This window comes from Moschus berezovskii, chromosome 2 (assembly GCF_049115385.1).
Source record: "Moschus berezovskii isolate FMDL1 chromosome 2, NW_MosBer_1.0, whole genome shotgun sequence".
NCBI lineage: Eukaryota > Metazoa > Chordata > Mammalia > Artiodactyla > Moschidae > Moschus > Moschus berezovskii.
Window position 1 is genome coordinate 37,286,657 of NC_142461.1, and position 21,169 is coordinate 37,307,825.

General features: G+C 38.9%; 1 pseudogene; it reads left to right on the plus strand.

Moving 5' to 3' along the window:
• The first annotated feature begins 18,415 nt into the window (after window positions 1-18,415).
• On the plus strand, window positions 18,416-20,355 carry LOC129538561 (casein kinase II subunit beta-like; annotated as a pseudogene).
• The last annotated feature ends 814 nt before the right edge of the window (window positions 20,356-21,169 follow it).

The window sequence follows — 21,169 nt, forward strand, 5'->3', positions numbered from 1 at the left end:
AACATTCAGAAAACAAAGATCATGGCATCTGATCCCATCACTTCATGGGAAATAGATGGATAAACAGTGGAAACAGTGTCAGACTTTATTTTGGGTGGCTCCAAAATCACTGCGGATGCGGATTGCAGCCATGAAATTAAGACGCTTACTCCTTGGAAGGAAAGTTATGACCAACCTAGATAGTATATTAAAAAGCAGAGACATTCCTTTGCCAACAAAGGTCCGTCTAGTTAACGCTATGGTTTTTCCAGTGGTCATGTATGGATGTGAGAGTTGGACTGTGAAGAAAGCTGATCGCCGAAGAATTGATGCTTTTGAACTGTGGTGCTGGAGAAGACTCTTGAGAGTCCCTTGGACTGCAAGGAGATCCAACCAGTCCATTCTAAAGGAGATCAATCCTGGGTGTTCATTGGAAGGACTGATGCTAAAGCTGAAACTCCAATACTTTGGCCACCTCATGCAATGAGTTGACTCACTGGAAAAGACTTTGATGCTGGGAAGGATTGGGGGCGGGAGGAGAAGGGGACGACAGAGAATGAGATGGCTGGATGGCATCACCGACTCGATGGACATGAATTTGAGTGAACTCCGGGAGTTGGTGATGGACAGGGAGGCCTGGCATGCTGTGATTCATGGGGTCACAAAAAGTCGGACATGACTGAGCAACTGAACTGAACTGAACTGAACATGATTTATTTTCCTCTTAGTTGTTGCCATTTTATAATTTAATCCTTCCTTCCTTCCCACCTCCTTCCCTTCCTTCCTAGTTTGTATCTGTTCCTTTTACAATTATACTATATGAGAATAGTGATTTTTAAAAACTAATAAACCCCAGCCCTACTACTCCTAGAACTGATAAATCCATTAATTACTTAAATAGTTATTGCAAAGAACCCTAATACAAATTTATATAGAGAAATTTATGATTAGGTTTATTTCCGAGACTGATCTGTGCTCATTTCTGTAGAGTTGTGTTTACTTTGTCTTAATTGAAGTTTAAAAACTTTTAAAGCATTGACATAAATGTTGGCTCATTTAAAGTTAGTTATTTAACAGCAACACTTTAAGGGTCCTCCTCTTTTTTGCAAATTCACAATCTGAATTTTGAGTTGGAATTTAGAGACTAAACTCTCTATGACTTCTGTGTAATTTTAATCTCACTTTTCGTAGACTAGTTCCATATTCCTACCCCGTTTTGTCCCCTGTATATTGATTGCCCTCGCTGTACTGAATTCTTATTTATAGAATTTGTTTCTTACTATATAGTGAGTTTTTAAGTTAGACTTTATTTGCATATTTGTCTTCATCAATCTCAACACAGAATCCAGTCCTATTAAATTTGAATAAATATGTGTTGAGTGAGGGAATAAAATAAATGAATGAATGAGTCTATTTGGCAGATAAGAAAACTGAACTTCTGGAGTGGTTCATTGACTTATCCAAGTCCAGAGAGATAATAAAGAAAAGAGCACTGGCTTTCTGATACCTATATAAAAGCTCATTGTCATATGCATTACACTCTAGTCATGGATTTACAGTCCTAGAACTGCCACGTGAATTTAATATTTTCAGAGAATCTGAGCATGAACTGCTTAAAGTTTCCAACTTAAATAAATAGCCCATTAAGCCCTTTATTTTGTTTTGCACATTTTATATCCTTCCATGCAAATGTTTTCCATGTTAGCTGCTCTAAAGCAAAGAGCATGGTTATATAAACAGCAGTACAAAGCAGTGCCACACAGCAAAACGGGATGTCCCCTTGTACAAAAAGAATCCTTGAGGCTGGCAGAATGCAAATTAAAGCAAGAAATCTCTCTGGTTAATATTTTAAAATTTTTTCACAAGAAAATTTTCTGCCATAAATACTGATTTGAATGGCATTTATATAGTAATAGAGGCATCTTGAAAATTCATTTTTTCTATTGGCTCATGATATTACATTGTTTTGTTAATTAGATACTTTTAAACCAGGATAGAATGTTATTCTATGTCATTGTTCCAAGAGACGTTTGTAAACGTTAGGGACATGTAAAAGTCACAGATCATATAGTCAAAAGATGTACAACTCCTGCAAATTTCAGGAATTTAAGTGTTTACTCTGCGTAAATCAACTCAAATGTAGGATTTCATGAGATGAAAAGTAATAAACACACAGATTAAATGGGAAAAACCAGGAGCTTATAGATATAATAAACATCAAAGAAAGATAATCTGAATATGCTCAGTTTTAGGGTGATAATTTTGTCCTCTGAATTATTTTACAATCTCTACTTAGGTTAAAGGTGGTCTCTAGGGACAGTTAGTGGGACATATTGAGGTTCTTAACTATTTCTCATTAAATACATGAGGAAGTAGTAGACATAATTGATTCAATTAGTTTTGTGACTTAAGGCAAGTGACCAATTTTTCTAGTCCTCAATTTTCTCATAGGCTTGTTGTGAGGTTCCAATGAAACTTAATATGAAATAGTTAATACTTCCAAACCCAGAAAGTATGGTAAGGAGTAAAGGGGTTACAATTTGCCATAAGCACTGAATGTAGACAGAGATTTAATGGATCAGACCAAGATTATTTCAGCAAAGCCAGTGGCATGAGCATCAGCAGAATTGTAGCAGTTCCCCTACTGCCAAGTCCATGGGACAGCACACTGGACCTAGACAGATGCTGCACATGTGCTGGGTTTATGTTGCAGGTGAGGAATCTGGAACTTGAGGAATCTCATGTTTCTATATCAGGGAGTAAGCAAGCCAGCTACATAAACAATCTTGAGAAATGGCTGAGCTAAAAAATGAGTCAAGATCTTACAGCTTTGATACCACAAGAATCTCATGGGGGACTGCCTCACCGTAGAAAGCACTTTGAATAATAGAAAATATCATTACCAAAAGAAATAAAAATATACATCCACACAACAATGTGCAAGTGTGTGTTCAAAGCAGCATGATTCATAATAATCAAAGAGAGGAAGCAACTCAAATGTTTACAATGAGGGATGAAGACACAGAATGTGATATATCTATAAAATGAAATACTATTCAGCAGTAAAAAGAATAATGCACTTATATAAGTCACCCATGAATGAAACTTGAGAACATTATACTGAAGAAAAGATCATGTATGGCTATGATTCTTTTCAAATAAAGTGTCCAGGGTGAGTGAATATATAGAGACAAAAAGTAAATCAGTAGTTATGTAGTTTGTGGAGGTGGGAAAAAGTGGCAATAGGGAAATGACTGCTAATAGATAAACAATTCCTTTTTGGGGATGAGGAAAATGTTTGAAAATTAGATTGGGTGAGTACTGGATAACTTTGTGTGCATATGTGTGTGTTTATTTGTGTGTGTGTAGCACTGAATTGTAGTTTTTAAATGAGTAAATTTTATGCTGAATAAATAAATAACATCTAATGAAGCTTTTTTAAAAAGCAAACCATTAAACATACTGAGTGTGTTGGATTATCTGTGTCAACTCAGTAGTACCATTATTCCATTATAGGGCATTGCAAAAGAAAAGCTAGGAACTACGTTTCCCAGAATCTCTTTCCTGTTTTGGTTCTTGGTTAGAATTGGATAGTGAGAAGCTCCTAAGTGAGGTTTGGAAGATGGAAGAGCAGAAGAGATCATTATTTTTCAGAGGTAGTTCACACTGGAGAGCAGGCAAATGTGAGATTCACAGAGAGCTCTTGAGAATGATTGGCTTTAATGCTAAAGTTGAAACAACATATGGCAGCTTCCCTGACTTTCACCCATGGCCTTTCCCAAGAGTAAAAGCCTCTGTTGTTCATTGTTCAGTTGCTAAGTCGTGTCCAACTCTTTGGGACCCCATGGAAGCATGCCAGGCTTCCATGTCCTTTACTATCTCCTGAAGTTTGCTCAAATTTGCGTCCATTGAGTCAGTGATGCCATCCAACTATCTCAGCCTCTGTTATCCCCTTTTCCTCCTGTCCTCAGTCTTTCCCAGCATCTGGGTTTTTTTTTTTTTCCAATGAGATGGCTACTTGCATCAGGTGATATATTAAAGCTCCTCATTTTTGAAATATATAGAATGGTTTCTGTTTTCCTGAACATTGACTGAATTGCTTTTGAGTCCAGACAAACAAGAATTCAAAAACTGGAATCTCTGATTTTATCAAATTTACAAGCATTTCTCTATCACTTTTGTTCAAACGAATAAATTATTTGTATACCAAGATCTCTGTGCTTTCCTGATTTTTCCATGGTATATGAGTCAAGGAGCTTGGTTGGGACTGGAGGTCCTGATGCCATAAACCCTTTCTGTTACCCTTATTTTCCTTGCCTTGGTGATAGACTTAGGTTCTATTTCTATTTGTTTCCTTAACCAAAACCAGTGAGTGCCCAGCATTCTTTTGGCCAGAGTTACTGGTTCAGTGAATTGTGTTTTATCCCTGTTGATTCATCAGAGAGGAGCCCATAAGTTCTGCTCGATGGTTGGGGAAACACAGATAAAGGCTGCACACAGGTGTGAGGATTGAGGACTGAGGTGTGTGTGCTAAGTCACTTCAGCTGTGTCCGACTCTTTGTGACACTATGGATCCTAGCCCACCAGGCTCCTCTGTTCATGGGATTCTACAGGCAAGAATTCTGGAGGAGGTTGCCATGCCCTCCTTCAGGGGATCTGACCCAGGGATCAAACCCACATCTCTTATGTCTCCTGCATTGGCAGGCAGGGTTTTCACCACGAGTGCAAACTTGGAAGCCCAAGGACTGGGATTATGGCCATTTGGAACCATACGGAAAGTCATTCTGAGCTCAAGGCCACATAATGATGTGGAGACCAGAGAATTACAGTAAGCGAAACCAAAGTCCTGATATAAACATACTGAAAACTTTTCTACTTTTGGACTTTTCAGTTACACCATCAAAATCACAATCTTTTTCATAAGTTGTTGCTAAGGAATATTGAATTGCTTTTTCTGTTCCTTGCAGTTAGATACAATCCTATGGGTGCATGTTCAGTCACTGAGTCGTGTCTGACTTTTTGCAACCCTATGGACTGTAGTTGACCAGGCTCCTCTGTCCATAAGATTTACCAGGCAAGAATACTGGAGTGGGTTGCCCTTTCCTCCTCCAGGGGATCTTCCCAACCCAGCAATTGGACCCACATTTCCTGAATTGGCAGGTGGATTCTTCACCACTGACCCACCAGGGAAGCCCAAGATATAATTTCATTCATGCCTAAAAGAGGTCTAGGAAAGCAATACCATGTAAAGTAGTAACTATGACCTCATTTCTGTTTTTCATTATATCATAAGGCTTTGAGCAAAAAAATAAAAGCAAAAAGTAATAGAAAGTAAATTCACATTCAAAATAGCTCCAGCAGAGTAATGAGTGATAATCAGTAATCAAGTTCTCCCATTGTTATTGATCCAACTTATTGAGACTTGCAAATTGAGAAGGACTGTTCCCTGTTAAGAATATTTGGGTCTTGGTATTCAGTTAGATCTAAGAATCTTCTCAGTACAGGAAAAATAATTAGGTAATAAAGACTCTAGGGCATATCAGGAAGTAAAAGGAAGTTACTAAGTTCATAATTTTATATAGAAAGAAATCAAAGCACCAGAAGAGAAAGAATATGAAAAGGGTAAGACTTTCAGGAAATTCCAACCTGTCTCTTGTGATCATTTTATATAACAAATACAACTTTTTAATTTAATCAGCAAGGTAAAGAGTAAGTACTAGGATGGCTATATGTGAGCTGAACATAGCAGAAAATATTGTTGAGGGAGAAAAGAGAAAACTTGCTGATAATACAGTACTTGCAAAACAAGCTTTTGCTATTTCCCTCCTGACATGGCGTCTGTTGTCTACCAGGGCAATCATTTCCAGCAGTAATTGTCTAACAATTGTTCCGTACTGAGAAAATATTTCTGATTACAGACATTAACACGTTTAGGCATTAAACCCCCTCACTGTAATTACCCTTGAGCTTATTCTCACAAATGAATTAATATGCTGATCACTTGGACTAATACAGCCAGCAAAAGGGTGATGAATTGCTTCCAAATCAGATAAAATGAGGCATGACATCATTTAATTAATTTCATGGAAGTGGGGGGTTGAGGCATAAAGAAAACATTTCCACTGGGGCAATCTTCCCAGAATGGGGTGTGAAGCAGGGGCAGAAAGTAAGAAGTGGAAGATGAAATCCAGGGTTATTGAAAGCTTCTTTGTTTTTGAGAAGGTGGATTTGCATACTCCAATGTACCATTTGAGGCAGACATATTTTAGTAGCCAATTGCCCACAGCATGGGCAATTGTGTATCCCAGTGGAAGCTCTCAGAAGGCAGAATGTGCTTGTTTTTCCATTCTAAAGCTAAGAATAATTTGCCTTATTAAATGACCAACTTGCACTAACAGTATACAAATACCAAGAGCTTGGTTTGAAATAGAAAATCAAACAAATAAACAAAAAGCAACGACACCTGGAATGACAGACATGCTAACAGGGTGTAATTAGGACACAAAATGAATTTTTTTTTCTCACATCCACCAAGATTGAGAGCCTTGGTAAAGGACAAAAAGGCTGGGTACACAGTAAGAGAGTGTTCCTGGTTCAGAACGAAAGGTGATTTGCTTGCGTAACCATGAGGATAGTAATCCATCTTCCTGACTAGTGCCCATGTTGTTTAGTCATCCAACAGAAAGAGCTTTAGCAAAGCTACTAACAAATCAATAGTACTTTATTTAGATTGTGGCTTGATTTCTTCCACTATCTCCTACCCATTTCCACCTTTGAGGAGGCTGGAGTCGTCCAGCTGGGGATATTTTAAAGGAGCTACACACTTGATTCAACATGGCTTCCTCCATTAACTTTATGTAGAATTTTAAAGCTATCTTTTAGATACAGGACTGAAGCATATCTATTACAAATCCAATTGTTAATAACAAATTAAACACCTTAGACATTTGAATTATAATTTTGTAACTCAAAAAAATAAGTGTTTTATTAACAGTAAACAAAGACCTAAGATGTTTTTCAGTCTTCATTTGTTTTCCTTTCACTGGGTAAGAGTGTATAAGTTTGCTAAACAACAGGCTGTCAACAATGCTCCACAATTAATTGGATTTATATATGTGAGAGTGCAAACACAGTAATTCTCAGTTACTTGCTATGTGACTTTACGCAACCTGTGTGAGTCTGCATTTTCTTAACCATAAAATAAGCTCAATCACATACTCATAGAGTCGTGTAAGGATTCAATGTTGGAAACATATAAAGTAGCTTGCACTCAATAAATATTGATTTTTTTCCTCATCAATTGTTGAAATTGACAACATTTATTGTTAGCTTGATAATACTAATTCAACATATTGACCTCACAACCATTCAATTAAGACTTACTCCTACACCCACCCACACCTTCCTCTGTAACAACCCTGGTCCCTGTTCTCTCACTCTTACCTATCTTCAAACATTCTCTTCTTGTATAAGAGTGAAAAAAATCATCTTAAAATATAAAGGGATTTGTCACATTTCCGACTTAATACGCTTCAATATCTGTTCAGTTCAGTTCAGTTCAGTCGCTCAGTCATGTCCAACTCTTTGTGACCCCATGAATCACAGCACGCCAGGCCTCCCTGTCCATCACCAACTCCCAGAGTTCACTCAAACTCATGTCCATCGAGTCAGTGATGCCATCCAGCCATCTCATTCTCTGTCGTCCCCGTCTCCTCCCACCCCCAATCCCTCCTAGCATCAGAGTCTTTTCCAGTGAGTCAATTCACCACATGAGGTGGACAAAGTATTGGAGTTTCAGCTTTAGCATCAGTCCTTCCAATGAACACCCAGGACTGACCTCCTTTAGAATGGACTGGTTGGACCTCCTTGCAGTCCAAGGGACTCTCAAGAGTCTTCTCCAGCACCACAGTTCAAAAGCATCAATTCTTCGGCGATCAGCTTTCTTCACAGTCCAACTCTCACATCAATACATGACCACTGGAAAAACCATAGCCTTGACTAGATGGACCTTGGTTGGCAAAGTAATGTCTCTGCTTTTTAATATGCTATCTAGGTTGGTCATAACTTTCCTTCCAAGGAGCAAGCGTCTTTTAATTTCCTGGCTGCAATCAGCATCCACAGTGATTTTGGAGCCCAAAAAAATAAGTTCTGAAACTGTTTCTACTGATTCCCCATCTATTTCCCATGAAGTGATGGGACCAAATGACATGATCTTTGTTTTCTGAATGTTGAGCTTCAAGCCAACCTTTTCACTCTCCTCTTTCACTTTCATCAAGAGGCTTTTGGGTTCCTCTTCACTTTCTGCCATAAGGGTGGTGTCATCTGCATATCTGAAGTTATTGATATTTCTCCTGGCAATCTTAATTGCAGCTTGTACTTCTTCCAGCCCAGCGTTCCTCATGATGTACTCTGCATATAAGTTAAATAAGCAGGGTGACAACATACAACCTTGACGTACTCCTTTTCCTATTTGGAACCAATCTGTTGTTACCTGTCCAGTTCTAACTGTTGCTTCCTGACCTGCATACAGGTTTCTCAAGAGGCAGGTCAGGTGGTCTGGGATTCCCATCTCTTTCGGAATGTTCCACAGTTTATTGTGATCCACACAGTCAAAGGCTTTGGCATAGTCAATGAAGCAGAAATAGATGTTTTTCTGGAACTCTCTTGCTTTCTCCATTATCCAGCAGTTGTTGGCAATTTGATCTCTGGTTCCTCTGCCTTTTCTAAAACCTGCTTGAACATCTGGAAGTTCACGGTTCACGTATTGCTGAGGCACGGCTTGGAGAATTTTGAGCATTACTTTATTAGTGTGTGAGATGAGTGCAATTGTGCAGTAGTTTGAGCATTCTTTGGCATTGCCTTTCTTTGGGATTGGAATGAAAACACATTTTCCAGTCCTGTGGCCACTGCTGAGTTTTCCAAATTTGCTGGCATATTGAGTGCAGCACATTCACAGCATCATCTTTCAGGATTTGAAATAGCTCAACTGGAATTCCATCCCCTCCACTAGCTTTGTTCATAGTGATGCTCTCTAAGGCCTACTTGACCACATTCCAAGATGTCTGGCTCCAGGTGAGTGATCACGCCATCGTGATTATCTTGGTCGTGAAAATCTTTTTTGTACAGTTCTTCTGTGTATTATTGCCATCTCTTCTTAATATCTTCTGCTTCTGTTAGGTCCATACCATTTCTGTTCTTTATCGAGCCCATCTTTACATGAAATGTTCCCTTGATATCTCTAATTTTCTTGATGAGATCTCTTGTTTTTCCTATTCTGTTGTTTTCCTCTATTTCTTTGCATTGATTGCTGAGGAAGGCTTTCTTATCTCTCCTTGCTATTCTTTGGAACTCTGCATTCAGATGCTTATATCTTTCCTTTTCTCCTTTGCTTTTCGGGTCTCTTCTTTTCACAGCTATTTGTAAGGCCTCCTCAGACAGCCATTTTGCTTTTTTGCATTTCTTTTCCATGGGGATGGTCTTGGTCCCTGTCTCCTGTACAATGTCACAAACCTCCGTCCATAGTTCATCATGCAGTCTATCTATCAGATCTAGTCCCTTAAATCTATTTCTTACTTCTACTGTATAATCCTAAAGGATTTGATTTAGGTCATATCTGAATGGTCTAGTGGTTTTCCATACTTTCTTCAACTTAATAATCTGACTTTATACTTAAAATGAGATCCAAACTTCTTAATGTGCCTATATTCTTTAGTTCCTATCTCTTCAATTTATCTATGTTGCTTTCTACCTCTTTCTGTTCAAATATTGAAGAAAAAAATAATAAAGACAATGAGATAAAAGAATGAGCACTGAATAGAGAAGTTTGCCTAGCAAGAAGACCAGCCTAGCATAGAGTCTGCTCTGGGTGAGAAGGTTGGATATAGGAGATGGGATAGACTTTTTAAAGCCAAAAAAAGGGGAATATTTCGAGTAATGCTGAAATCTTTAGTAAGAGGAAGCTGTCTTTCTGTGAGGGGCATTGAGAGGGAGAACAAAGAAGTAATCATCCACATATTGCAATATTGTAACAAAATCGGAGAAGGCAATGGCAAGCCACTCCAGGACTCTTGCCTAGAAAATCGCATGGACAGAGGAGCCTGGTAGGCTACAGTCCATGGGGTCGCTACTATTCGGACACGACTGAGCGACTTCACTTTCACTTTTCACTTTCACACATTGGAGAAGGAAATGGCAACCCACTCCAGTGTTCTTGCCTGGATAATCCCAGGGACGGCGGAGCCTGGTCGGCTGCCATCTATGGGGTCGCACAGAGTCGGACACGACTGTAGCAACTTAGCAGCAGCAGCAGCAGAACCTCTAACGAAATTTAGGTCATCCAGATCAGCCTTCAGGATTTTTGAGAAATAAGAAGGTCTCTCAGTATCACTGTCCAGGTAAAATGTTTTTCTTCGCAGGTGAAAACAAAAAAAGGATTGTCTACCTTCATCAACTGGAATACTAAAGAATGCACTTCATAAATCAGTTATAGTAAAGAATTTACTTTCAGTGGATATGGATTTTAGTTACATATGAGGGTTAGGAACAACAGTATCTATGTTGTTTATTACTCACACGTCCTGGACAAGTCTCCATCCTTGGCTCTTAGATTTTCTTACTGGTACAATGAAAATGTTACAGGGGCTAGTATAGGGATAATGAAGTTTTGAGCCTTGCGATCTTCTGTTTTGGGCTTTACACCTTGAGGGGTTTCCCTTGTGGTTCAGCTGGTAAACAATCTGCCTGCAATGCAGGAGACCTGGGTTCGATCCCTGGGTTGGGCAGATCCCCTGGAGAAAGGAAAGGTTACCCACTCCAGTATTCTGGTCTGGAGAATTCCATGGACTATATAGTCCATGGAGTCACAAAGATCAGACGAAAGGCTTCTTTATTTATAGGCTATTGATTAATTCTGGGAAGAAGTTTTCAGGGATCTATTTAATCTTGATGGAAGATGCACTGCAAATTTTGCCAGCATTAATCGGAGATTTTGTCCATAGGAAAGTGGTAGCTGATTCAATAGGGATGAATGATCAACGTTTCCAGAATCAGCTGTTGTACCATCAGAGATAGAACAAATAAAAGATGCCAAAGAGTCATTTAATTCATTTGGTGTCTTTGATATTACTGTCAAATCCTAAAATTATTTCCCCCTTTTGGGAAAAAGAAATTCTGGTATAACATTAAGAAGTGTCAGTCTAATAAACAGTTAGGGGCAAAGGAATTAAAGAGAAAATGGTGTGCATGTCTCAAAGGACCTCAACAAAAGAGAACAGGTCAGAGATTCCTACTCTTTGAACTGTTTTAGTACTTAGTCAGAGGTAGTGGGGTTGAGAACTGAGACTGTGGCTCTGATATCTGTTAGGAATGAAAGAGATTCACCCCCAATCTGGGGAAATGTTCTCTAGCCTGATTTAAAGGAAAGATTAGGAAGAGCCTTGTAGTTGCTTGGAGTCACATCATAGAGAACTGAGAGGGCTTTAGAAAGGCTGAAGATGCCTAAAGAGATTACCTTTGTAATAATCTCTTTTCCAATGTCTTTGCTCTTTGCAGTAAGAGCAGAGACTAAGAGGATTCTGATTTATTTCAGGGGTCTTCATTTATTGGACTTGAGGATTAAGAATTCTGATGATCTTTCTTTCATCCAGAGTATGAGAGAGCTGGTTTGCTGGATTAAATCTGGATTGGTTTCCCATTCCATCCTGGTCCTTTTTACTAGAAGGGAAATTTCTCTCTTCAGGATATTAATAAACCTAGAGTTAAAGCTACCTGAGTGAAACCAACATCTAGAGACCAAAATTTTCTTTAAAAGCAATCTGAAATCAACTGTAATATGCACAAGAAGATGTGTCAGATTTTTGTGTGCAAACCTGCATTTTGTTCCAGTCAACAGGTTTAGGAAACGATCTAGAAATTGCTCAATAAAGTTGGCTGGCAATTGTTGAAGCCTATTCATACAATAAATTAGCTACCTGGTCTCTGAATTGTAAATCTAGAGACCTTTCAGCGTTTTCCCAATTAGTGATTTTCTTTTAATGCGAGGCCTGGCCTTCAATAGCAAGCATATGTACTAGCTGACTTATAAGTCAAAGAAACCAGGTTGTGATAGTTTGAATGACTATATTAAGTCTCTCAGCAAATCTGGGCGGATCTCAGGTTACTTGAGAAAAAATGTTTGATGAAGTTTCAGTTTTAGTCCAGGGAGGTTAAGAAATTAAAAATTTAGCCTCTGGATCCTCAGAAGGCCTAATTTTAAAGGAACAGGTTCTGACAAGTTCGGAGGAAATGGGGAAGTTTGGTTGGGGAATTAGCATTAGGGAATTGAGGATATAGTGGATGCATCTGTGTGCACGTGTGCTCAGTTGCTCAGTTGTGTCTGACTCTTTGCAATCCCATGGACGGCAGCCCACCAAGCTCCTCTGTCCACAGGATTTTCCAGGCAAGAATACTGCAGTGGGTTGTCATTTCCTGCTCCAGTGGAGCATAGGCAGTGTAAAAAGAAAGAAGGAAGATAGCTGATTCTGGTCACAAGAAGCCAAGCGAGAGAGAACTGTTGGTGCCCAAAGCACAGCCTGATACAAAGAAGCAAAGGAAAACAGGACTGAGGCTTTGGAATTCATTTTATCTTTCTTTAATCATTTATATGCCTCAACTAATCTTAAAATCTTATTTTGTGGAGAGGCAATTTTAGATTCCTGACAACTTTGGAAAGTCTCAAAATACCAATTGAAATAAGCATTCCACTCAGTTCTGAAAATTTGGGGGCTGTTGTAGTCCAAATCAGTTTTAAGGAAATTAAGTTTGGGAATTTCAAAAATTTTCCATAATGGTCGCTGCTATTCTAAATTGCCTTTAGTGAGGTTGATCCACTTAGTTATAAAGGTATATGAGGAAGGACCAAGACTTTTAAACTTATATAATAGGGATCCCATTTCCTAGGAGTTTTTCCTGTAGGGTAAAGACTACTTTTTAAACTGTGTAACCAGCTTACAGCACAAATAGCTCAATGCATACAACTTGCAAGCCTATCCCAGCCAATTCAAAGGAAAGATCTCACTTCCAGAGGACCTGTAAAGAAGGCTTTTTCAGTAGTATTCCAGAAAACAGCTCTTCCAAAGGAACAGCCAGGAAAATTTCCTGCTGGTAAATGGCTAAGACTTCGTGCTTCCAATGCATGGGGCACAGGTTTGATCTTGGTCAGGGGACTAAGATTCCATATGCCTTGTGGTGGTGTGGCCAAAAGAACAAATTAAAAAAAAAAAAAAAAAGAGTTTAAAAAGACTATTAAAAAAGGGGAGAGAATAAGGCTGAGAAACTGAGTACTGTTTCATAGAAACAACCCTTGTTCCTGAAGGAATATGACAAAAGCCAGCCAACTTTAAAAGAAGCAGTTCCTTTTCTGAAGGGAATAGGATAAGGTTATCAGTTAAGTAGCCTGATATCAAAAAAAACAAAAGTGCCAAACAAGTACTCAAATACAAATCAAGGCCTTAAACAGAAAGATGAAATCTTTAAATAGACCCCAAATGAAGCCAATCCTAAAGGAAATCAACCCTGAATATACATTGGAAGGACTGATAATGAAGCTGAAGTTCCAATACTTTGTCCACCTGATGTGAAGAGCCGACCCATTGGAAAAGACCCTGATGCTGGGGAAGATTGAAGACAGGAGGAGAAGGGGGCGACATAGGATGAGATGGTTGGTTGGCATCACTGACTCAATGGACATGAGTTTGAGCAAACTCCGGGATACAGTGAAGTACAAGGAAGCCTGGCGTGCTGCAGTCCATGGGATCACAAATAGTCAGAGGTAACTGAACAACAACAACAAATGAAGCCTGGAGAGCTTCAGAGCCAAAGAGGGCATGATGCCAGATTCAGAAGGAAGATCTACCTTCACCTTCAAGGTTGATGAGAAAATCAGTGAGTGACAATGGGTTCAACTGTGGAGTACCAACTCTATTTGCTCACCAGCCCTGGAATCTTTGGGAGTCTTCTCTGGCCCCCTTACAGGCCACCAAAATATTGACCTGAAACTAACAGAATGCCAGCAAGGATGGGTTTATGCAGGAATTACAGAGAATTGCAGGTATGAATCTGCAACCCTGGTGAGCAATATGCAAGTCTCCTCAGAGAAAGGGAAGGAGAATACTTTTATAGATAGGAAAGGAAATTGGGAGAGTTAAAATAAGCAAGAGTCCATGGCTTTTCATTGGCTGAATCCTTGCCAGGAAAGAAGAGAGGCCTTTCTTCTCCCTGTTGGACTCTGCTATCATCTCAGAGGATGGGAGCTCCCCCTTCTGGTCTCCCAGTTCTATTTCATTGTGGTTTCTGGTTTTTGTTTGTTTGTTTTTTTTACATCTGGAAGTTACATATGTGGAGCAAGCTAGAGTAGAAGATGAATAAGATCATTTTTTTCACCTCATTTTCTTTAAATTCAGCAGGCAAAAGTAAAGCTATGATGCCTGAATGGATGCCAAACAATCTAGTTATATTTAATTCATAGTAATTACATAGAGGTGCCACTCACATTTTCAAGGGTGTTAACAGTGGATCAAAATAAATATTCCTTTGGTAAAAATCCTAAAACTTCATTTTTGTATGAATGTGTTAATATTCATATATTTGTATGCAGTGAGCCTTTAGAGCAAGCAAATGTCCTCTAACTGCAATTTCAGACTGGTCAAGGTAAAAGACCTTTTCCATTAAGTACTTCTAAATTTCTAATCTATCCATGAACGTGAAAAATCTGTGCTAATTAAAGCCTGTCATATAGGCCAATAGTGCAGAGAAGACCTGGGAGGTTCTTCGGATTTAAAGGAGTAGATTCTACATTAACTATAATTAGAATTTTCTGTACCACAACGCAAGATGTTGCTTTGTTCTGGTTTTGTTACCCAATTTATGAGCAGTTGTTAAAATGCTCAGTGGAATTTTACCTTATAAAATGTTGATCAATTTTTATATCTAGAAAAATGGAAACCACCCAATGTAGAGAACATTTGCCAGAACAAATTTAGTGTATAAAATCCTTACTTCTTTTACATCATCCTGTCATATGCCTCAAGGATTTCAAACATGAATGTCTTCAGAGGTCTGGTAGAGTGATTTCATTTTTTTTTTTTTGGCAGTTGGGCTGTGCAAAATGAAAACCTCTAAATGGGGCTAGTGACCTAGCCACTGTCAGTTCCACTAAACTTTTGCCACGCAAAGTGAATTTATGAATGCGTTTTTGCCATATTTTCTATTTTTTCTAAAGAAGCCAGGTATCAATATTTCCAAAATTATAATATAAAATATATATTTACTATGTATAAAAATTCTTTCTACTAATTAAATTTGTTTAAACATTGCACAGACAAACAAGAGAAGTTTGTGGGCTAAGTGTTCTCTAGCAGTTTTTGTTTTCTGGATCCTCATGCTTTTAACCCTCCATTGTATCACTGTTTATTAGATGTTTGTGGATCACATATGTAATTCTAAGTTTTATAGTAGCCACACTAATAGAAGTAAAAATAAACAGGTAAAATCAATATAAATAATGTATTTTACTTAAACCTATTTTACTTTCACCATTGGAAATAATAGATACAAAGAACAGATTGATGGTAGCCAAAGGTGAGTGTTAGAGGGAGTGGAAGAAATGGATTTATGGTGGGTTTCTTTTTCAGTTTGAATAAATTAAATTTTTAAAAAAGTGTAAATAAAAAGTAAATGCTTATTAAAGAAATGGAAAACAAGTTGACAGCCGTGCCTTTGAAAAAGAACAAGATTAGGTTTAAATTCTAATACTTTCTATTTTCACTCTTTCCCTAGGAAAATTGCTTATATAGATATGTATATCTATAAATATACATCCACTGAAAGGGTCTAGAAACAATGATGCATGAGGAGGAGCAAGGAGAATGCAGAGCATCCATATCCTGGTTTTTAAATACTTTTCCCCACTAAAACAGAGAAGGCAATGGCAACCCACTCCAGTACTCTTGCCTGGAAAATCCCATGGACGGAGGAGCCTGGTAGGCTGCAGTCCATGGGGTTGCTAGGGGTCCGACACGACTGAGCTACTTCGCTTTCACTTTTCACTTTCATGCAATGGAGAAGGAAATGGCAACCCACTCCAGTATTCGTGCCTGGAGAATCCCAGGAACAGGGGAGCCTGATGGGCTGCCATCTATGGGGTTGAACAGAGTCGGACTTGACTGAAGCAACTTAGCAGCAGCAGCAGCAGCCCCACTAAAAGGAGGCAGGATACCTTGGAGAAAGAGCTGATTCTAATGCTGGAGAAAGAAAAGTAGAACCTGAACCTGAAACCTCTTGTATAATAAAGTGAGTAGTGATGAGGTGCTAAAAAACAAGATGGATTTATGTGTTTTCACTGAAGGGGATGAAGTCCCAAAATACAAGGTCCAGGTTGAAGGAGTTTCCAAATATGGAGTGATATGAACATAAAAATAATTAAGGACAGTAATGAGTTAGAATACTTTGTATATAGTAAGAATCCCTAAGTCCATACTGCAGCCATGAAATTAAAAGACGCTTGCTCCTTGGAAGGAAAGTTATGACCAACCTTGACAGTATATTAAAAAGCAGAGACATTACTTTGCCAACCAAGGTCCGTCTAGTCAAGGCAATGGTTTTTCCCGTGGTCATGTATGGATGTGAGAGTTGGACTGTGAAGAAGGCTGATCGCCGAAGAATCGATGCTTTTGAACTGTGGTGCTGGAGAAGACTATTGAGAGTCCCTTATACTGCAAGGAGATCCAACCAGTCCATTCTAAAGGAGATCAATCCTGGATGTTCATTGGAGGGACTGATGCTAAAGCTGAAACTGCAATACTTTGGCCACCTCATGCGACGAGTTGACTCACTGGAAAAGACTCTGATGCTGGGAAAGGTTGGGGGCGGGAGGAGAAGGGGACGACGGAGAATGAGATGGCTGGATGGCATCACCGACTCTGTGGACATGAGTTTGAGTGTACTCCGGGAGTTGGTGATGGACAGGGAGGCCTGGCGTGCTGTGATTCATGGGGTCGCGGAGAGTCGGACATGACTGAGCGACTGAACTGAACTGAACTGAAAAAAATACGAAGCCATTCTCTATGATGCAATGCTCACTGCTCTTAATCTGTGATACCTCTAGTATATAAAACACAAGTAGCAGCATACATTTTGAAACTAAGATAAGGTATATCTAACAGATGCACCTTGGTTACCAAGGGCTATGTAATAGATGTAGGTTGAATTTTAAATTATAGGAATAAAGAATACATTAAAAAAATAAGAAAAAAAAAAAGAATACATAATATTATCATGCTGCTGCTGCTGCTAAGTCACTTCAGTCATGTCCGACTCTGTATGATCCCATAGATGGAAGCCCACCAGGCTCCCCCTTCCCTGGGATTCTCCAGGCAAGTACACTGGAGTGGGTTGCCATTTCCTTCTCCCTGTGTGAAAGTGAAAAGTGAAAGTGAAGTCGCTCAGTTGTGTCCGAACCTTAGCGACCCCACGGACTGCAGCCTACCAGGCTCCTCTGTCCATGGGATTTTCTAGGCAAGAGTACTGGCGTGGCTTGCCATTGCCTTCTCCTAATATTATCATAGGCGCCCGATTAACATGTTATCACCCTAAAACTTCCATACATTCTCTAAATGTAGAAATCGTATGTCACCTAATGTCAACATTGTAAAACTATAAATTTTTACAAATTCAAATAACAAAATTCCTGTTGCAAGGGTGGGGAAGTAATGAGATAAGATAAAAAAATTAAAAATGTGAGAATATAATAATAATAATAAAGAATTCTAGGGGCAGAGTCAATGTGATGATCAGAGGAAACATTTATATTTAGAAATGTTTTAATGCCTTTAAAATATTAACAAATAAGAATAAATATAAATAAAGAAGTTAAATTTCCAATCAAAACGTTTGAGACAAGACTAGTAAAATGAAATAAAAGAGAAGGATATAATTAAGCATATAAAGAGATGCTCAGTACACTCACAGGATTAATTTATATTAGGACAACACTGTTATAAAATTTCTAGTCAACCAAATTTATAAAATCCTCAAAGTTTGATAAGTTTGTTTGCAAGGGTATACAGAGACTGGCACTCTATTACTTGAAAACTGGTAGGAATGCAGTTTGATTAATGGCAGCAGGAATTACAAACACGTCTCCTTCTGTAAAGCAATTCCACCTCTAGGTATTTGTCCCATGAGTACAGTTATATGTTTGAGAACGACTCCTATGAGGTTTTTATTTGTTGATGTATTGTTTGTAATAAAGGGCTTCCCAGGTGGTGCTAGTGGTAAAGAACCTGCCTGCCAATGCAGTAGACTTAAAAGATGCAGGTGAGATCCTGGGTTATAACTGTTTGTAATATAAAAAAGATTAGAGGCTGCAGTTGGGTCTACAGGCTGTGTTGCAGCCATCGCCATGGTTCCTTGCAAGCAGAAACTTCCTTTCCCTCTGCCTTCTCCTCCACCCCATCCCCAGGCTCCCTGTTCCCAGCTCCTGTCCAGTCACATGAACACTAGCACCTCAGAGGAGGTGTCCTGGATTTCCTGGTTCTGTGGGCTCCTTAGCGATGAATTCTTCAGTTTAGTAAATGAAGACTACATCTAGGATAAATTCAGTGTCACTGGACTCAATGAGAAGGTGCCTCACTATAGACTACACGTGATCTTGAACCTGGAGCTGGTTATGGAGTAAGACAACACCAATAAGAATGATCGATTGAATAGGCAGCCAAAATGCTTTACAGATGGACCCACGCCTGCTATGTCCTCCCTTTATGTTTGAAATCCTTCAAGCTAGGCTTCAGCAGTACGTGAACTGAGAACTTCCAGATGTAAAAGCTGAGTTTAGAAAAGGCAGAGGAACAGGAGATCAAATTGACAACATTTGCTGGATTGTAGAGAAAGCAAGGGAATTCCAGAAAAAAACATCAATTTCTGCCTTATTGATTATGCTAAAGTCTTTAACTGTGTGGATCACAACAAATTGTAGAAAATTCTTCAAGAGATGGTAATACCAGACCACCTTATCTGTCTCCTGATAAACCTGTATGCAGGTCAAGAAGCAACAGTTAGAACTGGACATGGAACAATGGTTTGGTTAAACATTAGGAAAGAAGTATGTCAAGGCTGTATATTGTCACTCTGCTTATTTAACTTCTATGCAGAGTACCTCTTGCAAAATGCTGGGCTGGATGACTCAAGCTGGAATCAAGATTGCCAGGTGAAATATCAAAAACCTTAAATATGCAGATGATACCACTCTAATGGCAAAAAGTGAAGAGGAACAAGAGAGCCTCTTGAGGGTGAAAGAGAAGAGTGAAAAATCTAGCTTAAAACTCAGCATTCAAAAAACTAAGATCACTTCATGACAAATGGAAGGGGAGAAAATTGCAAACAATGACAGACTATTTTCTTGAACTCCCAAATCACTGCAAAATTAAAAGACACTTGGAAAAGAAAGCTATTTCAAACCTAGACAGTGTATTAAGAAACAGAGAGATGACTTTGCCAAGAAAGGTCCTTATAGTCAAAGCTATGGCTTTTCCAGTAGTCATGTATGGATGTGAGACTTGGACCAGAAATAAGGCTGAGTGCTGAGGAAGAATTGATGCTTTTGAATTGCGAAATTAGGAAGACTCTTGAGAGTCCCTTGGAGAGCAAACCAGTCAATCCTAAAGGGAACCAACCCTGTATATTCATTGGAAGGACAGATGCTGAAGCTGAAACTGCAATACTTTGGCAACCTGATGCGAAGAGCTGAATCATTGGAAAAGACAGACACTGATGCTAGGAAAAATTAAAGGCAAAAGGAGAAAGCAGCAGCAAAGGATCAAATTGTTAGATAGCATCACTGACTCAACGGACATGAATTTGAGCAAAGTCTAGGAAATAATGAAGGACAGAGAAGCCTGGTGTGCTGCAGTCCATGGGGTCACAAAAAGTTGGACACAACTTAATGACTGAATAACAGTACATCCTCATCAACTGTGGCATTGCCCAGAGGTTGGAAAAGTACCAACAGGAAGACTTTGGCTACTGAGCCTGTGTGTACTGTGGAAAGCAATCAATGCTTCCCAGTGCCCTTTCAGACATCCCAAGTGAGGCCATGGTGAAGCTCTACTGCCTCAAATGCTTGGATGTATTCACACATAAGTCACTGAGGCACCAACACATGGATGGCATCTACTTTGGCACTGGTTTCCCCCACATACTCTTCACAGTACACCCAAGTACTGGACAAAGAGGCCCACCAAGCAGATTGTGTTCAGGGTCTATGGTTTCAAGATCCATCCGGTGGTCTACCAGCAGCAGCTCCAAGCCACCAGCAACTTCAAGAGCCCTAAGACAGTTCACTGATTCCTCACCTGAGCTGACCCTCAGTCTTTGACACACTCATTCCTTTGCTGCTACCTTTTCAGGATCCCTCTATGGTTTATGTTTAAATTAGCCATTATTGTGGTGGGAATAGAAAATAAAGTGCAAGAAAAGGCAAAATCAAGATCAGAAACAACCAAAGGCCTATCAATAAAGAATTAGTTAAATGAAGAATGTGGTACTTCTATCCATGCAATGGAGTACTACACAACCAGCTAAATGAACAAAGAAGCTTTTTGTAGTGATGTGGAACAATATCCTTTTTGTGCATCACTGAGCATAAAAAGCAGTGTGCAGAATAAATCATTTAAAATTTATCATTTGCTTAAAAAATTAAAAGAAAATCGTATATATTGTTTATCTTATAGACACAAAGAATGGTTCTAAAATCATCTTCAGAATCCATTAATAATAGTTGTCTCCAGGGAGAGGATTTAAATAAGTATATACTGTGCATATTTTAATACACATTTAATTTTTTACTTGCTAAAAATAAGTAAGATTATGGTTATCTTTTAAAAGGAATGGAAAAAACAAAAAATATGAAGAAAATACATTGGTTTTTCATATCTTATGTTCAGGCACTAAAATGTTTTCTCTAGCACCTGGGAAATGCACTAAAAGCAATAGAGTTAATTAAAATGCCCTCTATATGTTAAAAAGGAAGTAAACAAGCCCAGTGGATCCATTTTCCTTTAAAACTCCATTATTATGTACTTGAATAAATGCTAATTAATCCCTTAGATTAGGATTTATCTCTGAAATGTCACCACCTGTATGTTACCATTACCAGTTC